The sequence below is a fragment of the Salmo salar genome, chromosome ssa12 (assembly GCF_905237065.1).
Source record: "Salmo salar chromosome ssa12, Ssal_v3.1, whole genome shotgun sequence".
Lineage (NCBI taxonomy): Eukaryota > Metazoa > Chordata > Actinopteri > Salmoniformes > Salmonidae > Salmo > Salmo salar.
In genome coordinates, this window is record NC_059453.1 from 78,667,716 (window position 1) to 78,690,416 (window position 22,701).

The 22,701-nt window shown below is 43.8% G+C and overlaps 1 protein-coding gene across 3 annotated transcripts in view; it reads left to right on the forward strand.

Annotated features, from left to right (window-relative positions):
- Positions 1-9,900: 9,900 nt before the first annotated feature.
- Positions 9,901-22,701, forward strand: part of LOC106565789 (extracellular sulfatase Sulf-2) — a 94,037-nt gene continuing 81,236 nt past the window's right edge. The window contains exon 1 of one of the 3 annotated variants that reach the window (XM_014133318.2): positions 9,901-10,538. The gene's annotated coding sequence lies outside the window, so the exon portion shown is untranslated. The remainder of the gene's footprint in view (positions 10,539-22,701) is intronic. The other 2 variants (XM_045691797.1, XM_014133319.2) reach the window with 2 other exon arrangements.

Sequence of the window (22,701 nt, forward strand, 5' to 3'; positions counted from 1 at the left end):
TTCAGACGGGCATGTATATGTATTCTTGAGCAGGGGGACCTTGCGGGCGCTGCAGGATTTCAGTCCTTCACGGCGTAGTGTGTTACCAATTGTTTTCTTGGTGACTATGGTCCCAGCTGCCTTGAGATCATTGACAAGATCCTCCCGTGTAGTTCTGGGCTGATTCCTCACTGTTCTCATGATCATTGCAACCCCACAAGGTGAGATCTTGCATGGAGCGCCAGGCCGAGGGATATTGACAGTTAGTTTGTGTTTCTTCCATTTGCGAATAATCTCACCAAATGTTGTCACCTTCTCACCAAGCTGCTTGGCGATGGTCTTGTAGCCCATTCCAGCCTTGTGTAGGTCTACAATCTTGTCCCTGACATCCTTGGAGAGCTCTTTGGTCTTGGCCATGGTGGAGAGTTTGGAATCTGATTGATTGATTGCTTCTGTGGACAGGTGTCTTTTTTTTACAGGTAACAAGCTGCGGTTAGGAGCACTCCCTTTAAGAGTGTGCTCCTAATCTCAGCTCGTTACCTGTATAAAAGACACCTGGGAGCCAGAAATCTTTCTTATTGGGAGGGGGTCAAATACTTATTCCCCTCATTAAAATGCAAAACAATTTATAACATTTTTGACATGCGTTTTTCTGGATATTTTTGTTGTTATTCTGTCTCTCACTGTTCAAATAAACCTACCATTAAAATTATAGACTGATCCTTTCTTTATCAGTGGGCAAATGTACAAAATCAGCAGGGGATCAAATACTTTCCCCCCCACTGTATGTAGACGTGTGTCTGTGCCTGTGTGTGTCTCTTCACAGTCCCCGCTGTTCCGTAAGGTGTATTTTGATCCGATTTTTAAATCTGATTCTACTGCTTGTGTCAGTTACCTGATGTGGAATAGAGGTCCATGTACTGTATTCATGGCTCTGTGTAGTACTGTGTGCCTCCCATAGTCTCTTCTTGACTTGAAGATTGTGAAGAGACCTCTGGTGGCATGTCTTGTGGGGTATGCATGGCTGTCCGAGCTGTCTGCTAATAGTTTAAACAGACACCTCGGTGCATTCATCATGTCAACTCTTCTTACAAAACAAGTAGTGATGAAGTCAATCTCTCCTCCATTTTGAGACATAAGAGATTTACATGCATATTATTAACGTTAGCTGTCCGTGTACATTAAAGGGCCAGCCGTGCTGCCCTGTTCTGAGCCAGTTGTAATTTTCCAAGGTCCCTCTTTGTGGCACCTGACCACATGACTGAACAGTAGTCCAGGTGCAACAGAACCATGTTGATAGTGTTGTTAAAAAGACAGAGCAGCGCTTTATTATGGACAGACTTTTCCCCATCTTAACTACTGTTGTATCAACATGTTTTTACCATAACAGTTTACAATCCAGGGTTACTCCAAGCAGTTTAGTTACCTCAACTTGCTCACGTTCCACATTATTTATTACACGATTTAGTGGAGGTTTAGGGTTTAGTGAATGATTTGTCCCAAATACAATGATTTTTGTTTTTTTTTGTTATATTTAAGACTAATTTATTCCTTTCCAGCCATTCTGAAACTAACTGCAGCTCTTTGTTAAGTGTTGCAGTGATTTCACTCGCTGTATTAGCTGGCGTGTATAATGTTGAGTCATCCGAATACATAGACACACTGGCTTTACTGAAAGCAAGTGGCATGTCATTAGTAAAGATTGAAAAAATTAAGGGGCCTAGACAGCTGCCCAGGGGAATTCCTGATTCCACCTGGATTATGTTGGAAAGGCTTCCATTAAAGAACACCCTCTGTGTTCTGTTAGACAGGTAACTAGTTTTCCAGAATATAGCAGGTGGTGTAAAGCCATAACACATACATTTTTCCAGCAGCAGACTATGATCGATAATGTAAAAAGTTATCATCCGTTTCTCTCAGCCAATCATCAGACATTTGTGTAAGTGCCGTGCTTGTTGAATGTCCTTCCCTATAAGCATGCTGAAAGTCTGTTGGCAATTTGTTTACAGTAAAATAGTGTTTGACCAGTATCTGGTCAAACACAATGTTTTCCAAAATTTTAGTAAGGGTTGGTAAAAGGCTTATTGGTCAGCTATTTGAGCTAGTTAAGGGGGCTTTACTTTCTAGTAGGCTTAGATTGAAGTTATGACAAATAGTGGTGGCAAAATTGTCCGCTATTATCCTCAGTAATTTTCCATTCAAGGTGTCAGACCACGATGACTTGTCATTGTTGATAGACAACAAAAAACTAACCTCTTCCACACTCACTTTACGGATTTCAAAATTACAATGCTTGTCTTTCATAATTTGATCAGTTATACTTGGATGTGTAGTGTTAGCGTTTGTTGCTGGCATGTCATGCCTAAATTTGCTAATCTTGCCAATGAAAAAATCATTCACTTCACGCCTGCTCCCGCTTTCCCTCTCCGGCACTCGAGGGCGCCAGGCTGCCCTTCATTACGCACACCTGTCACCATTATTACGCGCATCAGAGCTCGCTGGACTCACCTGGACTCCTTCACTTTGTTGATTGCCTTCACTATTTCTGTCTGTTCCTCTGTTGGTTCCCTGTGCCAGCATTAATGTCGTTATGTGTTCATGTCCAGATGCTTTCCTGTCCTGTTCTATGTCTGTTGCTAATTAAATGTTCACTCCCTGTCCTTGCTTCTTGTCTACCAGCGTCGATCCTTACAATTAAAGTAATTGGCAATTTCAGTGGGTTTTGTAATGAATTAGCCATCTGATTCAATGAATGATGGAGTTGAGTTTGCCTTTTTGCCCAAAATTTCATTTAAGGTGCTCCAAAGCATTTTACTATCATTCTTAATATCATTTATCTTTGTTACATAATATAGTTTCTTCTTGTTTTTATTCAGTTTAGTCACGTGATTTCTCAATATGCAATACATTTGTCAATCAGTTGTGCAGCCAGACTTATTTGCCAGTCCTTTTGCCTCGACCATACAATTTTTCAATTCCTCATCAATCCATGGGGATTTAACAGTTTTTACAGTAATTTTCTTAATGGGTGCATGCTTATTAGTAACTGTAATAAGCAATTTCATAAATGTGTGTCACGTCCTGACCATAGTAAGTTGTTATTTTCTATGGTAGAATAGGTCAGGGCGTGACAGGGGGGTTTTCTAGGTTAGTTTTTCTATGATGTTATGTTCTAGTTTTGTATTTCTATGTTGGGTTGTTCTAGTTTTTGTATTTCTATGTTGGGCTTTGTTTCAGATTATCTCCAATTAGAGGGAGCTGGTCATCGTTGTCTCTAATTGGAGGTCATATTTAAGTTGGTGTTTGTTCCACCTGGGTTTGTGGGAGATTCATTTTGAGTAGTGTATGTTTCACCTCTGCATCACGGTTGGTTGTTTTTTGTCATTAAGTTTATTTATGTATTGCATAGTTTCACAGTCTAAATAAAATGTGGAACGACACACACGCTGCACTTTGGTCCGCTCCTCTCTACGACAACCCTGACAGAATCTCCCACCACCAAAGGACCAAGCAGTGTGATCAGGAGTGGACCTGGGAGGACATTTTGAACGGCAAGGGATCCTGGACGTGGGAGGAGATCCAGGCTGGATGGGATCGCCTCCCATGGGAACAGGTGGAGGCAGTGAGAGCAGAGCGGCAACCAGAAGAGGAACTAGCCTGGCAACAAGGCAAGCACAAGAGGCAGCCCCCAAATTTTTTTGGGATGGGGCACACGGGGAGTTTGGCAGAGTCAGGGTGGAGACCTGAGCCAACTCTCCGTGCTTACCATGGGGAGAATAGGACTGGTCAGGCACCGGGTTATGCGGTAATGCGCACGGTGTCTCCAGTGCGCAGCCACAGCCCGGTGCGCTCTGTGCAAGCTCCTCGCAGTGGCCGTGCTAGAGTTGGCATTCAGCCAGGAAGGATTGTGCCGGCTCAGTGTTCCTGGTCTCCGGTGCGTCTCTTCGGCCCAGGTTATCCTGCGCCAGCTCTACGCACGGTACCCCCAGTTCGCCAGCACAAACCAGTGCGACCTGTTCCAACGCCCCGTGCTTGCCGGGCTACGGGGGGTATCCAGCCAGGACGGGTTGCGCCAGTCATAAGCTCCAGACCTCCAGTGCGCCCCCAAGACCCAGTATATCCTGCGCCAGTTCTATGCACTGTGTCGCCAGTGCGCCTGCACAGCCCAGTTCGTCCTGTGCCAGCGACCCGCCCTTGCGAGGCTGCAGAGGAGAAACTATGTTTTGAAAAACTAATTCTGAAGTCAAATGAAGTGTACGTACCATGCATGTCATCAGTTGGCTTGGAAACATCGTTATTTAGATCGCTGTGGGAGCAGCCCATCTGATTTGACAGAACCTCATCTGGGTAGTCACCAGTCAGATAGGAAGATTACTCAGCCATATCTGAGTGGAAGGCTGCTGATGAGCAGCATGGTAATTTATTGTGTTGCTGTTCCTCCCATTAGGACAAAGAGACAGCTAATTAAAGTGAGATGTGTGCAGTACGTCGCCCTTACGATGGGTAAGTCCTATTTCTCTGATGGTGTTCTGGGCTCTGTCTACATCAGCTTTTTCTGCTTTTGCCTCACCAATCTCTGGATTTTTAATATGAGATGCCAAAGATGACTTTCCTCATCACTTAGCTCAGGGGTGCTCGTTTTGCACGCTCCTGCCCCAATCTCTGGAGCCTACCTCACACCTTGCCTAGTACTGGGCCATCTCTGGAGCCTGCCTTACACCCTGTCTAGTACTGGGCCATCTCTGGAGCCTGCCTTACACCCTGCCTAGTACTGGGCCATCTCTGGAGCCTGTCTTACACCCTGCCTAGTACTGGGCTATCTCTGGAGCCTACCTTTCACCCTGCCTAGTACTGGGCTATCTCTGGAGCCTACCTTTCACCCTGCCTAGTACTGGGCTATCTCTGGAGCCTACCTTTCACCCTGCCTAGTACTGGGCTATCTCTGGAGCCTACCTTTCACCCTGCCTGGTACTGGGCTATCTCTGGAGCCTACCTTTCACCCTGCCTAGTACTGGGCTATCTCTGGAGCCTACCTTTCACCCTGCCTGGTACTGGGTCATCTCTGGAGCCTACCTTTCACCCTGCCTGGTACTGGGCTATCTCTGGAGCCTACCTTTCACCCTGCCTGGTACTGGGCTATCTCTGGAGCCTACCTTTCACCCTGCCTGGTACTCACCCTACCGTGTGAGAGTGTTTGATTGCAGACAGCAGTAGAAGTGGGGTCCGCTTTTGGTACAAACAACGCATTAATTATTGAGGACAGCAAACATGACTGGCTGCTAATCTACATAGCCTTTAAAATGCCCAGTGGTTTAAAATTCAGGCCTTTCTCTCCCACTGTGGGGACATTCTGGGCTTCCCTAACCCTGCCCAGACACAACACTGCTATTTCTCTGGAATTTAGGCCACTCCAGAACTCTTCCAGGGCAATCTCTTTTGTTTGTTTGTGTGTGTGTGTGTGTGTGTGTGTGTGTGTGTGTGTGTGTGTGTGTGTGTGTGTGTGTGTGTGTGTGTGTGTGTGTGTGTGTGTGTGTGTGTGTGTGTGTGTGTGTGTGTGTGTGTGTGTGATTGAGTCTGTGCGTGCCTGCGTGTGTGTGTTTGTGTACTTAACTGTACAAGTATTTGGAGCAGGGTTGAGTATAGCCTAAACATGTTTGTGAATGGCTGTATGTACAGGAACTTTCCATTTACAGAACAACTTGACACATTCCGTAATGTACTTGCCTGTTTAAAAACTGATTACATGAGTATTTATATTGAAGACAATGGGGTTCCTTGTTAGACAAACCTACAGGTGCCACCCGCTTAGTATGTGTGGCAGATATTACAGAAAATGTGGTATATTATATATGCAAATGGTAAGACGTCAAAGGGGTTTAGTTAATTAGCCAGAGATGTGTGCATGGCTTTCCCCACAGAGGCTTCTTTTACTCTGGAGTGCATGTCTCTGCAGGGGGCCCCACTTTGATCTGTAGATCCCACGGTCTGAAGGAACACTGCTCCTACCAGCAGCACTGACAGACAGATGGGAGTGAGGAGGATACAGGGTACAGGAAGGGTGTGTGTTTGTTCTGATGTACCCTCCTGTACTGATTAATGTGCAGCAGCTTTGTTACGCCACTGATGAATAAAATGTGATCCTTCTTCAAGGTAATCTTCCGCTTCTCAGATTTCCAAAACCGACCTCTCACATTGTCATTTTAGGAACTGTTGATGATACTGATGTGGACACATGGCCGCCATGCTCCAGACTGCGCGAACACTTCCTCCTGTTGGCATGGTAGTCCAGACATGAGATGGAGGAGGGAACATTGGTGAGGACCTCCCTCTTTCTCTTCTTTTCTGTCTGTCTATCTCTGTCTGTCCCATTGTTTCCTTTCTCCCACATTGAAGATCATGTATATATGGAGAGGTGGGCACTCATTAATTAATTATTACAGTACTGTGGGGCATAGAGCCAATTGCTTGAAATAAATGGTTGTTCATAAACTATTTATGGTCATAATGGGAGATTGTGATGTGAGAGGACAAATAAATAAGGCGAGAATACATTAGACATGACAAGATGATGAGTGATATTCATCATCACTGGGGCCCTAATGACCCTTGGATGTTCTGCTAAATCATTGCCTTGCATTCAGATGGCATCCATGGAAAATGGGTGTACTACTAATATATTGCGTGTTCAACAGCTAAATGTGTTCATTAGCATAAGTCCCGCATACACACTGGTGAATATGTACCAAATGGTACCCTGGACGCTAGTCCAAGTGGCTGTGTGTTGTGTGTTCAGAATACTGTAGCACTTTCAGTAATGGCCACAGGCTGATATAGTGTGATTTATATGCAGGGCCATGAGTCAGACCAGTGGAGTATGGTGATGGGCCAATAGTGGGTTAAAGCCAAATACCTAGAGATTACTATTGGTTATATGCATACTAGGAGTAGCCTATAAGCTATGTTGAGGGTTCTGCAACGCTGTACTCATCCCCAATGTCATTCAAGCCTCTGTGGCTGAGTCTCCACATTCAGAGCACCTCCATTCACATCCTCTGTGATGGCTCACTCTCTCCCTGAGTAGTCATGGTGATCAAGGGGTGTCTCAATGCTAGGGCGTGCTGATGGATAGACACCCGTATTCAGCCATGGATTTCTCTTTTTGAAGAGGGTGGGAGGAGTGGAGGGCTGGGGGAGGACTGGAAGAGGGGCTCAGCTCAGCCTTGAACCAAAAAAACAGAGAGAATAGAAAGAGGAGTGCTTTCAGAGATATAGAGGGGTCAGTCTCATTTGCACAAAGTCCTCCCGCTTCACAAACACAGCTGACACGGGATATTTTTATCAGTGAGCCGCGCACTGTGCAAAATAACATATTCATTTGTAACTGGGACTGCGAGTCAAGGACAATAGCCCAGCAGGACACAACATAGATGTCTATTTGGAGTATTAGAGGAAAGATAATTCTTTCTTATTTATTTGCTGGCCCAACAACCTCACCCAAAGGGGCTAATATGGCTCTCAGCTTGAAGCCCACTGAAGCACAAAATGTAAGGCAAAACAACAAGTTTCCCAAGGTTACTGCATCCAGCTAGGGCTCTCTGTGGAGTTCAAGGATGGACTCTTTTCAGCCTATAGCTGCACAGTTTTCTAATGTACTTAGAAACTTTGATGTACATAACATATTGTACACTTTTGTAATACAACTAAATCTCTCTATACTGATCCTCTACTCTAGATGAATAGTCGTCCAAATACCCCTGAATCAATTTCCACGTATTTATAGTTAATTAGCTTGTTAATAAAACAGTATCATTATCCACAGTGTTAGAGTACATTTAAAAAAAATCTGAATCAGCCATCATGGTAGATGAAAGAAGAGCACCCATCAGGTCATTAAACCTGCAGGGTTAGACTGACTTTATGACATAACCTTCCACAGTGTGTCTGCTACTTATCTAATTAATCTATTGTCAATATAATGTCAGCCATTTTCAACCTAAACTAATAATTATCTTATAGATCTTCCCAGAAATCTGAGGCAATAGCAGTATCTAAAATGGATTTTTGCAATAACAAACCTCAATCTCTCACCTATCAGTCACCATAAAACCTAAACGAGGATCGTAGATGACAAACGGGTAGTAGGATGTCAGAGTGAGGATGAGATTAGGTGGTAATACAGTCAGACGTCAGTGCCACGATGACACAGCTGAAGTGTATGAATAAATCATATCATAAAGTGGTGTCATGGGCTCATGTGTTGGCATGTCATCTCTGCTCAGGAAGAACATGTTTGTCTCGGGGTACTCATCCTAATCCAGCCTCTTATGTTCACTGGATCACTGGAATGTGGTTTATATTAGGAGCCTGACTTTGGTCAGAAATACAGTCAGAGATAAGATCATTTTAGAACAGTATGTGTTGTTATGAGTCGTGTCAAACTTTACTAAGTCAATCAGACAATAGCTTCAGACTGTTCTTGGGGACAGACAATGTTCAGGAGGATTGTGACAAGGCTGACCATTTACCAACAATGTAAAACTCAGTATTTCCAGGTTCTTCTGTGCTGTAAGGAAGGTCATCACATAGAAGTATAATTTTATGTTTTCGAGGCAGCATGATATTATCTTTGCAGCAAGGGAATATGCTTGCCTGACAAACTGACAGATAGATGAAATATTGCAGGCATTGCAATTGAATCGATTGTGAGTGGCTCAAAATTAATCTCCCTCTCTGATTTCCATGAGCAGTATAGAAATACAGAACTAGATAAGGGAGTTATTGATTGGATGGGTGAGAGGAGAGGAAGAGGGGGGAGTGCGAAAAGGAGGAGAGGGAGAGGAGGGTTTCCATCTGTAATCTGTGGTGCTGCGGATGCATCTAAATAACCTGCAGAAAATAATAAACAGAAGCATTAATCACCAGGGAGACCAGAAGACAGTGATGGATTCCTCCTCCAGCCCTGTCTCATCCCTTCCTGAGGAGAGATGGGAAGTGACACTGGCACTTATGAGAAATACCTGCTGCTACATCGAACACATACAAACAAATGCAGGTTAGTGTTTTTTGTCATGAATCTTGTTCTGGAGGCAGCTCTGCAGAGTGGTCACTAGCTGGCACAGCTACAAAGGAATAAAATTGGATTTTAAACTTAACCTTAACCTTAACCCTAAACCACACTGCTAACACTAATGACAAACCAGAACCTTAAATGAAGATCAAAAAGCTATTTTCATGATTTGCTGTTTTTGTTTTCGTGAATTTTTACAATATAGCCAATTTGGACTTTGCAGTTAGTGATTGCTCAGTTCTGCCTCCACGACAAGACTCATGACAATAAATGTCAACCTGCTATACAAACAGGAAAATGAACGCATTGGCTACATTACGATGGAGATACTGTATTTAGGGATGTGTATGGGAAATTGTGCTCTGTTTTACTCTGACAGTGTGTTTGTGCTTATTTGTGGAAGTGTGTGCATGCGTGTGTGTGTATGCATTCATGTGTGTATGGTGTGTGGGCGTGGTGTTGGGTGGGTGTGCATACGTTTGTACTTGAATGCATATTCCTCTCTTCAGGTTGTTGGTGTCTGTTCCTCTAAACGGGCATGGCCATGCCAGCGAGCCTATTAGAGGTGCCAGGCTAATAAATAGTGTGTATGCCAAACTCTCCCTCTCCTCTCCTCTCCTCTCCTCTCCTCTCCTCTCCTCTCCTCTCCTCTCCTCTCCTCTCCTCTCCTCTCCTCTCCTCTCCTCTCCTCTCCTCTCCTCTCCTCTCCTCTCCTCTCCTCTCCTCTCCCGCCCTCCAGCATTAAGATTGATCCCCGGTTCCCTCCCCTTCCTTTCTCTCTCTCCTCTCCCTGGCCCTGCCTTTATGAGTCTGTGAATAGGTAAAGCGCAGAGGCTCCAACAGATGGCTAGATCTGCCCTGATTCACTCACGCACACCACAGCCACATGAATGAGAGTCGAGCGAGAGAAAGAGACAGGGAGAAAATTAGGTTGAAATTGACAAGTAGAAAGAGATATGAAGAAAAGAGTGGGAGAAAAAGAGGAGATAGAGAAAGAGGGGGAGACCGTGAGGACCATGAGCAGAAAGAGAGATGGAGAAACAGAGGGAGTTTGTTGAAGAATAAGCGAGCTAGAGCGTTTCAGGAGTGTGTGTGAGTCAATGTTAAAGAGTGCAGGATAATTATGTGATAGAGAGGGAAAAAGGGAGACAGAGACGCTGTGAAAAGGGGAGTGTGGAAAAAATGAATTGCAGATTGAGGGACCTTCTCTCCTTCTCCCTCCCTCTTTTATCTATCTCATCTGAAACCCCGCCTCCCTTCTTTCACTTGTGTGTGCATCTATAACAGCAGGCTTTCAACATCGGGCTATGTGGGGGGTTAGACTCTCAGACTGCCAGCTGAGCGGACACTAGGGCACAGGACAGGAGTGTGTCCAGGACTGGTCAGAGCAGGTGTGTGTGTGAACCGACGGACGGAGCTTTGTGTGTATCCTACGTGTGTCGCCTCACTCGCTCCAACCAGGGACATCGCTACTGAGGAACACAACTGGGAGGTATAGTACTGTAGCTTTGCTCTACTTTACACTTCACCGCTCTTCTGTGTTGGACTCGCTTCCATGAGATTTACTGTCACCACCATCATCATCACCATCATCTCCTCTGCTTATTGGAGGAGGATGGAATACTCACATGCAGGTGGCACTGAACTCCTTCACAAAGTATCTGACTTTGCATTGGGCTGTTGTGGAATTTGAGTCAGGAGAGATTGACATGCATATTATTATTGTTAGATCTCTGTGTACATTTAATGGCCAGCCGTGCTGCCCTGTTCTGGGCCAATTGCAATTTTGCAAAGTCTCTCTTTGTGGCACCTGACCACACAACTGGACAGTAGTCCAGGTGCAACAAAAATAGGGCCTGATAGCGATGTCAAGAAAGCAGAACAACGCTTTATTATGAACAGACCTCTCCCCATCTTAGCTACTGTTGTATCAATATGTTTTGACCATGACAGTTTACAATCCAGGGTCTCCTCAACTTACTCAATTTCCACATGATTAATTACATGATTTAGTTGTGGTTTAGGGTTTAGTGAAATATTTGTCCCATATACAATGTTTTTAGTATTAGAAATATAAGGACTAACTTGTTTCTTGCCACCCATTCTGAAACTGACTGCAGCTCTTTGTTAAGTGTTGCAGTGATTTCACTTGCTGTGGTGCTGACGTGTATAGTGTTGATCCATCAGCATACATAGACACACTGGCTTTACTCAGAGCCAGCGGCAGGTCATTAGTAAAGATTGAAAAAAGTTATAAACCTAGACAGCTGCCCTGGGGAATGCCTGACTCTACCTGGATTATGTTGGAGAGGAGTCCATTTAATAACACCCTCTGTGTTTTGTTAGACAGGTAACTCTCGATCCACAATATAGCATTGCATGTAAAGCCATAACACATACAGTACCAGTCAAAAGTTTGGATACACCTACTCAGTCAAGGGTTTTTATTTATTTTCACTATTTTCTACATTGTAGAATAATAGTGAAGACATGAGAACTATGAAAAAACACATATGGAATCATGTAGAAACCAAAACAGTGTTAAACAAATCAAAATATGTTTTATATTTGAGATTCTTCAAAGTAGCCACCCTTTGCCTTGATGACAGCTTTGCAAACTCTTGGCATTCTCCCAACCAGCTTTATGAGGTAGTCGCCTGGAATGCATTTCAATTAACAGGTGTGCCTTGTTAAAAGTTAATTTGTGGAATTTCTGTCCTTCTTAATGCGTTTGAGGTGTGGTGTGACAAGGTAGGGATGGTATACAGAAGATAGCCCTATTTGGTAAAAGACCAAGTCAATATTATGGCAAGAACAACTCAAATAAGCAAAGAGAAATGACAGTCCATCATTACTTTAAGACATGAAGGTCAGTCAATACGGAAAATGTCAAGAACTTTGAAAGCTTCTTCAAGTGCAGTCGCAAAAACTATCAAGCGCTATTATGAAACTGGCTCTCATGAGGACCGCCACAGGAAAGGGCCGCCACCCAGAGTTACCTCTGCTGTAGAGGATACATTCATTAGAGTTACCAGCCTCAGAAATTGCAGCCCAAATAAATGCTTCACAGAGTTCAAGTAACAGACACATCTCAACATCAACTGTTCAGAGGAGACTGCGTGAATCAGGCCTTCATGGTCGAATTGCTGCAAAGAAACCACAACTAAAGGACACCAATAAGAAGAAGAGACTTGCTTGGGCCAAGAAACACGAGCAATGGACATTAGACCAGTGGAAATCTGTCCTTTGGTCTGATGAGTCCAAATTTGAGATTTTGGGTTCCAACCACCATGTCTTTGTGAGACGCAGAGTAGTTGAACGGATTTATGGTTCCCACCGTGAAGCCTGGAGGAGGAGGTGTGATGGTGTGGGGGTGCTTTGCTGGTGACACTGTAGGTGATATATTTAGAATTCACACTTAACCAGCATGGCTACCACAGCATTCTGCAGCGATACGCCATCCCATCTGGTTTGCGCTTAGTGGGACTATCATTTGTTTTTCAACAGAACAATTACGCAACACACCTCCAGGCTGTGTAAGGGTTATTTGACCAAGAAGGAGAGTGATGGAGTGCTGGATCAGATGACCTGTTCTCCACAATCACCCGACCTCAACCCAATTGAGATGGTTTGCGATGAGTTGGACTGCAGAGTGAAGTTTAAGCAGCCAACAAGTGCTCAGCATATGTGGGAACTCTTTCAAGCTGGTTGAGAGAATGCCAAGAGTGTGCAAAGCTGTCATCAAGGCAAAGGGTGACTAGTTTGAAGAATCTCAAATATGAAATATATTTTTATTTGATTAACACTTTTTTGATTACTACATGAATCCATATGTGTTATTTCATCGTTTTGATGTCTTCACTATTATTCTACAATGTAGAAAAGGGTAAAAATAAAGAAAAACCCTTGAATGAGAAGGTGTTTCCAAACTTTTGACTGGTAGTGTATGTTTTTCCAACAGCAGATTATTATCGATAATGTCAAAAGCTGCACTTAAGTCTAACAAAACAGCTCTCAAAATCTTTGTATTATAAATTTCTCTCAGCCAATCATCAGTCATTTGTGTAAGTACCTTACACGTTGAATGCCCTTCCCCATAAGCGTGCTGAAAATCTGTTCTTAATTTGTTTACAGTGAAATTGCATTGTATCTGGTCAAACACATTTTTTTACCCAAAAGTTTACTAAAGGTTGGTAACAGGCTTATTGGTCGGCTGTTTGAGCCAGTAACGGGTGCTTTGCCATTCTTGGGTAGTGGAATTACTTTGCTTCCCTATAGGCCTGAGGGCACACGCTTTCCTGTACGCTTAGATTGAAGAGATGGCAAATAGGAGTGGCAATATCGTCCGCTATCATCCTCAGTAATTTTCCATCCAAGTTTTCAGATTCAGGTGGCTGGTCATTGTTGATAGACAACAATAATTGTTTCACCTCTTCCACACTCACTTTACAGAATTCAAAATGACAATGTTTGTCTTTCATAATTTGGTCAGTTATGCATGGATGTGTTGGTTCAGAATTTGTTGTTGGCATGTCATGTTGTTGGCATGCCTAAGTTTGCTAATCTTGCAAATGAAAAAAATTATTAAAATCATTTTGTGATGCCATCTGATTCAATGAATGATGGAGCTGAGTTTTGCCTTTTGCCCAAAATGTAATTTAAAGTGCTCCAAAGCTTTTTACCATCATTCTTTAAATAATGTATCTTTGTTTCACAGAACGGCTACTTTTTTTGTTAAGTTTAGTAACATGATTTCTACATTTTCAGTACATTTGACAATCGGCTGTGCAGCCAGACTTATTTGCCATTCATTTTGCCTCATCCCTCTCAGCTACACAATCTTTCAATTCCTTATCAATTCTTTGGGGATTTTAACCGTTTTTACAGTCATTCTCTTAATAGTGCATGCTTATTGGTAACTGGAATAAGCAATTTCATAAATGTGTCAAGTGCAGTGTCTGGTTGCTCCTCATTACACATCACAGACCAGCAAATATGATTTACATCTTCAACATAGGAATCACAACAAAACCTATTGCATGACCTCTCATACTAAACTTAGCAAAAAAAGAAACGTCCCTTTTTCAGGACTCTGTCTTTCAAAGATAATTCGTAAAAATCCAAATTACTTCACAGATCTTCATTGTAAAGGGTTTAAACACTGTTTCCCATGCTTGTTCAATTAACCATAAACAATTAATGAACATGCACCTGTGGAACGGTTCTTAAGACACTAACAGCTTACAGACGGTAGGCAATTAAGTTCACAGTTATGAAAACTTAGGACACTAAAGAGGCCTTTCTACTGACTCTGAAAAACACCAAAAGAAAGATGCCCAGGGTCCCTGCTTATCTGCGTGAACGTGCCTTAGGCATGCTGCAAGGAGGCATGAGGACTGCAAATGTGGCCAGGACAGTAAATTGCAATTTACGTATGTGAGACGCCTAAGACAGTGCTACAGGGAGACAGGACGGACAGCTGACCGTCCTTGCAGTGGCAGACCACGTGTAACAACACCTGCACGGGATCGGTACATCCGAACATCACACCTGCGGGACAGGTACAGGATGGCAACAACAACTGCCCGTGTTACAGCTTACTCAGACTGTCTGCAGTAGGCTGAGAGAGGCTGGACTGAGGGCTTGTAAGCCTGTTGTAAGACAGGTCCTCACCACACATCACCGGCAACAACGTTGCCTATTGGCACAAACCCATTGTTTCTGGACCAGACAGGACTGGCAAAAAGTGCTCTTCACTGACGAGTCGCGGTTTTGTCATACCGGGGGTGATGGTCAGATTCGCGTTTATCGTAGGAATGAGGAACTTAAGGAATGAGCGTTACACAGAGGCCTGTACTCTGGAGCGGGATCGATTTGGAGGTGGAGGGTCCATCATGGTCTGGGGCGGTGTGTCACAGCATCATCGGACTGAGCTTGTTGTCATTGCAGGCAATCTCAACTCTGTGCGTTACAGGGAAGACATCCTCCTCCCTCATGTGGTACCCTTCCTGCAGGCTCATTCTGACATGACCCTCCAGCATGACAATGCCTCCAGCCATACTACTCGTTCTGTATGTGATTTCCTGCAAGACAGGAATGTCAGTGTTCTGCCATGGCCAGCGAAGAGCCCAGATCTCAATCCCATTGAGCATGTCTGGGACCTGTTGGATCGGAGGGTGAGGGCTAGGGCCATTCCCCCCCAGAAATGTCCGGGAACTTTCAGGTGCCTTGGTGGAGAGTGAGGTAACATCTCACAGCAAGAACTGGCAAATCTGGTGCAGTCCATGAGGAGGAGATGCACTGCAGTACTCAATGCAGCTGGTGGCCACACCAGATACTGACTGTTACTTTTGATTTTGACCCCCCCTTTGTTCAGGGACATATTATTCAATTTCTGTTAGTCACATGTCTGTGCAACTTGTTCAGTTTATGTCTCAGTTGTTGAATTTTGTTATGTTCATACAAATATTTATACATGTTACATTAAATAAACGCAGTTGACAGTGAGGACGTTTCTTTTTTGCTGAGTTTATATTAGGCCCAGCCTTTGGAACTTTGGTTTTCCTAGATATGGCTACTATATTATGATCACTACATCTGATGGATTTGGATACTGCTTTAGAGCAGATTTCTGCAGCATTAGTAAATATGTGATCAATACATGGTAGGTTGACTGATAACCTGAACCAGGTTGCAGGCCCTAGTTACAGTTTGAAGCTTTTTCTTGAGTGGGCAGCTTGATAAAAGCCATTCAGTATTTAAGTCACCCAGAAAATATACTTCTCTGTTGATATCACATATATTATCGAGCATTTCACACATATAGCCCAAATACTGACAATTCGCATTCTATAGCAGCTTCCCACAAGAATGTGCTTTAGGTGAGGCATGTAAAACTGTAGCCATATTACTTCAACAGCATTTGACATGATATCCTTGCTAAGCTTTACAGGAATATGACTCTGGACATATATGGCAACACCTCCATCATTGGTATTCCTCTCTCTTCTGAAGATGTTGAAACCATGTATTGCTAGCACTGTATCATCAAAGTTATTAATTATCTAAGTGAGTTTCAGAGATGATGAGTATATATGAATGTTATCTGTTACTAGAAAGTTATCGATTTCATGAACCTTGTTTCTTAGACTACATATGTTAATGTGGTCTATTTTTAGAACTTTTCTGGTGTGCTTTATTGCTTTACTGGGAGGCTTATGAGAGGTAGACATGACAGTGATATTTATGTTTGCGCTGATGTGCATGGTGAGCTTCACACAGTGGACATCCTACTACGGCAAACCGCCTCAGTGCTAACAGCATTACTCAGGTTCATAGGTGCATGATTAATGCATACAACAGCTGTTGGATTGACAGACGCATTCAGAGGAGTTAGAGGGACATAAATTAGGTTACTTACATTATGACTGCCAACGCCCTTGGGACAATGTACATTTGCAGCAGCACTACGACAACTCAGCAACACGATGGTAGGGATTATCTGAGCAGGGCTTGGATCACTGATAAATCATTGTCTCACCGCAGCCCATTAGGCATGTAGCTTTATAATAAGCGTTATTACAGTAAGTCACTGTATCATGTTAGTGGGCGACTTGAGATGCCAATACTATGCCTATTAGCACAGGAGTTTGGTTCTTTTATAAATAGGGCACTGATTTTACAGATTATTCCGAAAGTTTACAATTTCCCCCTAGGTTTATCAAGAAAGGAGTTTAAGAGTTAAGAGATTCATCCATCTTGAAGAGCATTGTTCTGCTCACACTGACTCCACTCATATGTGTTCTTGATGTGGTTTCTGTTCTTTTGGGTTACAGTATCGGTTTGGTCCTCTCTCTGATATTTCACATTCCTTTGGTTTTGCTGTTGGTCTTCGCATTGTCATAATATATGAGAAAATACTGTATTATTTAATCTTGTGTTTATATCAGATGTATACAGTATAACGCTATTGTTAAAGAACATGGAAAGATGTTCTTTGTTGAATGTACATGCTCAACAAAAATAGATACCCTCCAGATAAGAAACAGCTCTCTTGTCATGTCCCAGGCAGTAGGCTAGACTAGTTTAGATGTTCACATCAGTGTTTTGTCTGTGTCTTTATGGGTCAAAAGGATCAGGCGGTAGTGAGTGCTCTCTGAGTGCTGAGATAGAGAGTAGAACTGAGGCTGAAATATGAATGACTGAGACTGGTTTGGCTGCCTGGATGGCTAGCTGCTGCTACTGACTGGAGGGATGGAGGGCTGTTTGTTAGAGGTGGCAGAGATCTGTAGTTAAGACATTCATTATTTACTGAGCATTCTGCTGCTGGAGGCTGGAGCTAGCCCCCAGCTCAACTGGCCTCTTTTCTCTGCTAGACGGTGGACTGGAGGAGGCTGCTACTGTTTAGTCAACCTGTCAGCTAGCCCCTAGGCATTACGCTGGTTCACGCGCACGCACACACACACACACACACGCACGCACGCACGCACACACACACACACATACACACACACATTATACCTTGTATGCTCTCTCTGTCTTTGTCCTCACACACACTATCAGCTCTAGGCTTAACCTTGAGACCTGTTGAGAGGCTGTCTGCTGTGGCTCAGTGGGAATACATAAAAGGGTTGCATGTGTAGTCTAAGTTTAAGAGGGAATGTGCTTACATGTGCTTGGAGAAAGTTTGGTTCGAAGCTATGCAAACAGTAGAATGTTATGTACTGTAGATACTGCATGTAGAGACTGTAGTATTGACAGTTGTTGACTTGAGTACAGGATACGTCTGGTGTCTCCCAGATAGGGGGAAGACATATTGGCAGGCCATTACACACTAACCACAGAGCCAGCCCACAGGAGTGACAGGAGGCAGATATCAGTGACAACACTCAAGGTGACATGTCTGTCTGTCTCCTGCTTCTAGTGTGGCTGCTCACTTTACTTCCACTCTTCATTAGACTGTTTGGACCAATTATAGACAGAGCTGGAGGTTGAAAGAGGAGACAAAATGATGCTGAAAGACTGAGATGTAAAGAGCATGATTAACATTGGAGGATGATTTGGAGGATGGTGACTGTCTCTATTCGTTTTAACAATGGGTGAGGCCTGTAACTAGCCCTGTATCTCGTGCTCCTGTTCCTCTCTGAGTTCCCTGTTCATCAGTATGTATGAGCTATTGTGTGCTAGGCCCTGTAATGATAAGATATCTGGAGATCACTGTTTTAATCTCAGCCTGCAGCTCTACTCTTTAATGATAGTGGCTGAGAGGGCCTCTTTAATTAGGGTTTTGAAGTGTCACCTTTCTGATGAACTGATGTCCAGAGACTATATGTGTGTTTCTATATGTGTGTATGTTTGTATATGTGTGTATGTGTGCTGTTTGTGTGGAGGCTTGTGCAATGTGATTCCAATCTGCTATCTATGTGAGCAATGCTGCAGTGTATGTGTCCTGCAGAGAAATGTAATTACAGCCAACCAGCCAGCCCCAGAGTGGAGACTTAAGAGTCCTGCATCACTGGAGATAAATGAACACTGGGCTTTTACACTGGACATATCAAACACCAGTGTTGTCAGTAAGATTCAACCTTCAATTTCAAATAGATCACTGCTTTTGTGTCATCCTCTGATCAGTTTTGTCTGTCATGGTGTTGAATTACTTTTCAATTAAACTTTGTAGTTTCACTCATATTTTCAAGAGCAGAAATCTTGAAGTACTCATACCCTTCAGTCTGAGATGCTTTGGTTGAGGAGACAAGCATCCTTATCATTATAACAATTATTATCATGACCATCGTCATCTTACACTCTGCATCCCTGCCATCCCCTTTTCAACAAAAATTGTTTTCTGCATCCTGACCATCCCCTTCTGAGGCATTTCCCATGTTCCCCATTAGGACATCAGCAGCAAACAAACACACCCTCCCTCCTTCTCTCCTCCCTCCTTCTCTCCTCCCTCCTGGACAACAGGGAGGGACAACAATGGAAGACAGGTCTCAGATAACAGTGGTGCTAAGTTGCCCATCGATGCTCTGATTAAATGACTACAGTAGTGGTGCAGTGGTGGAATGGGAACAAACATTAAAGGCGCCATGGTGAGCAACAGGGAGAAGAGGAGGAAGGCAATCATATCAGGACAGTGATTGATGTTTCTGACAGAGGCAATGAGTTCCTCATGTTCTCTCATCTTTTAAAATGACTTCAACTTTTCTTTTGCTGCTTGAAGATACTGTAACATACCATGTGAAGGTTTTCATAATTGACAGAGTCCTCATCTACAACTCCATGTTATTATGACTGCAGAAAGAGAGGTAAATGATTAATGTGTTCTCGTAATGATTCTGTGGCTCATCATTTAGATAGACAGCTTTAGCTTCAACACTATCTATTTGGAAGCATTCTTGTAGGAGTAACAAGATTGCAACCCCTGGCTATGGATCTGTCTTGATCATTCTGACTCTCTTTTCTTCCGTTTCTGTGTTCATCTTCTCATCATTCAGTTCCATTTCTTCTAATTTCCCCCTCTTCTTTCCTCTCTTTTTCTTCCAGTGTTGAGGGTCCCAGCCCTAGCGCTAGCCTCTCCTCTCCTTCCCTGCTCCCTCCTTTCCACTCAACCCCTGGTCCCCAGAGATAGAACAGCCACTGTGGTGCCTAATAAGGTTTATGGAATTACAGATCTCTGGAATTGGATTTTCTCACTCCAGTAAAGCATGGGGATTAGCGGTTTAGTGCTTGGTACATTAGGGCCTCAGTGACCTGTAACTGAACTGCTTTGGTCAAGGTGGGCAGATCAAGGGACAGAAAGATGAATCCCCACCACCCAGGATTTCTGGAAAACCAGGGAAATTGTTGAAAGTTCCCCGAATTTTGCAACCCTATTTACGCCTCAGCCCTCTTTGATCTGCTTAGTTAACACATAAGATACATAGATACAGTGCATTCGGAAAGTATTTAGACCCATTTTCCACATTTTGTTACATTACAGCTGCACAATTGGCCCAGCGTCGTTAGGGTTTGGCCGGGGTAGGCCGGCATTGTAAATAAGAATTTGTTCTTAACTGACTTTCCTATATAAATAAAGGTTAAATAAAAAAATGTTTGAAATTTTATTTAAAACATAAAAAACATTTTTAAGATTAAGGCTGTAACATTGCAAAAATTTGGAAAAAGTGAAGGGGTCTGAATACTTTTTGAATGCACTGTTTATACAAAAGCATGTGGACACGCCTTCAAATTAGTGGATTTGGCTATTTCAGCCACACCCGTTGCTGACAGTTGTATAAAATCGAGCACACAACCATGCAATCTCCATAGACAAACATTGGCAGTAGAATGGCCTCACTGAAGATCTCAGTGACTGTAACGGCTGTCGTTGAAGAGAGTAGACCAAGGCGCAGCGTGGTTAGTGCTCATCATGAATTTAGAAGAAACCGACAGCCAAACAGTTCTGTCAGGTGCAAAACACTAAACTGAAATTAACTACCCACAAACCCCAAAGGAAAACAGGCTGCCTAAGTATGACTCCCAATCAGCAACAACGATGTACAGCTGTCCCTGATTGAGAGCCATACCAGGCCAAAACAAAGAAATACAAAGCATAGAAAAAAGGACATAGAATGCCCACCCAAATCACACCCTGACCAAACCTAAATAGAGACATAAAAAAGGCTCTCTCAGGTCAGGGCATGACAGTGACATTCAAAGTGGCACCATCATAGGATGCCATCTTTCCAACAAGTCAGTTCATCAAATTTCTGCACTGCTACAGCTGCCCCGCTGTCAACTGTAAGTGTTGTTATTGTGAAGTGGAAACGTCTAGAAGCAACAACGGCTCAGCCACGAAGTGGTAAGCCACACAAGCTCACAGAATGGGGCTGAAGTGCTGAAGTGCGTTGCGCGTAGAAATCGCCTGTCCTCGGTTGCAACACTCACTACCGAGTTCCAAACTGCCTCTGGAAGCAATGTCAGCACAATACCTGTTCATCAGGAGCTTCATGAATTGGGTTTTCATGGCCGAGCAGCCGCACACAAGCTTAAGAGTAGTGTAAAGCTCGCCGCCATTGGACTCTGGAGCAGTTGAAACACGTTCTTTTATGGCAGTCCGATGGACTAATCTGGGTTTGGCGGATGCCGGGAGAATGCTACCTGCCCCAATACATAGTGCCAAGGGTAAACTTTGGTTGTGGAGGAATAATGGTCTGGGGCTGTTTTTCATGGCTCGGGATAGGCCCCTTACTTCCAGTGAAGGGAAATCTTAACGCTACAGTATACAATGACATTCTAGATGATTCTGTGCTTCCAACTTTGTGGCAACAGTTTGGGGAAGGCTCTTTCCTGTTTCAGCATAACAAAGCCCTGTGCACAAAGCGAGGTCCATACAGAAATGGTTTGACGAGATCAGTGTGGAAGAACTTGACTGGCCTGCACAGAGCTCTGGCCTCAACCCCATTGAACACCTTTGGGATGAATTGGAACGCCGACTGTGAGCCAGGCTTAATCTCCCAACATCAGTACCCAACCTCTATAAAGCTCTTGTGGCTGAATGGAAGCAAGTCCCCACAGCACTGTTCCAACATCTAGTGGAAAGCCTTCCCAGAAGTGGAGGCTGTTATCGTAGCAAAGGGGGGACCAACTCCATATTAATGCCCATGACTTTGGAATGAGATGCTCGATGAGCAGGTGTCCTCATACTTTTGTGGATATAGTGTACCTCAGCCTTTGACGCTACAGCATACAGTCCATGAGCCAGACCCACAAATTTGGGCCGTCGGGCTCACTTAGGGTGATGATGATATTGCAGCCATGGCAGAAAGAGTGAAAAGACAGAGAAAGCTGCCATTGCTGCACTGCTATCACACATGCTTCAACTCTAGGGACAAAGACCTTCAAGAAAATCACTATGAGAAATCGTCACCCCAAGAGAGCCCGACCATCCCCCCCTGGCTCATGGATTAATAGGGTGGCATACAGAATCTTGAGAGCGTTCTGTCCTTTTGTCCCTCAGACAGACAGACACAGGTGCTCTGCCTGTGCTCCCTTTGATGCCCCAGTGTGGCTGGCAGACCTGGCAGGGACCGAGAGCAGCTGAGGTCAGGTCACGGGCATGCCCTGGCATTGAACTCCATGGGTGCTCTACAGTAGGTGGTATTCTTAGAATATCAAACACCCACTAACACACACACAGGAACTCACATACACTCCCAAAATGCTACCCTTGCTCAGTGGCTCAACAACACAGACTTGCACATGGAATTAACAAACATGCAGTCAATAATACAATAGAAAAAAGTCTATATACAGTGTGTGCAAATGAGGAAGGATAAGGGAGGTAAAGCAATAAATAGGCCATAGTGGCAAAATAATTCCAATATAGCATTAAACACTGGAGTGATAGATGTGCAAGTAGAGATACTGGTGTGCAAAGGAGCAAAATAAATAAATAAAATAAATAACAGTATGGGGATGAGGTAGATGGATGGGCTATTTACAGATGGGCTATGTACAGGTGCAGTGATCTGTGAGCTGCTCTGACAGCTGGTGCTTAAAGTTAGTAAGGGAGATATGAGTCTCCAGCTTCAGTGATTTTAGAAGTTCGTTCCAGTCATTGGCAGCAGAGAACTGGAAGGAAAGGCAGCCAAAGGAGGAGTTGGCTTAGGGGG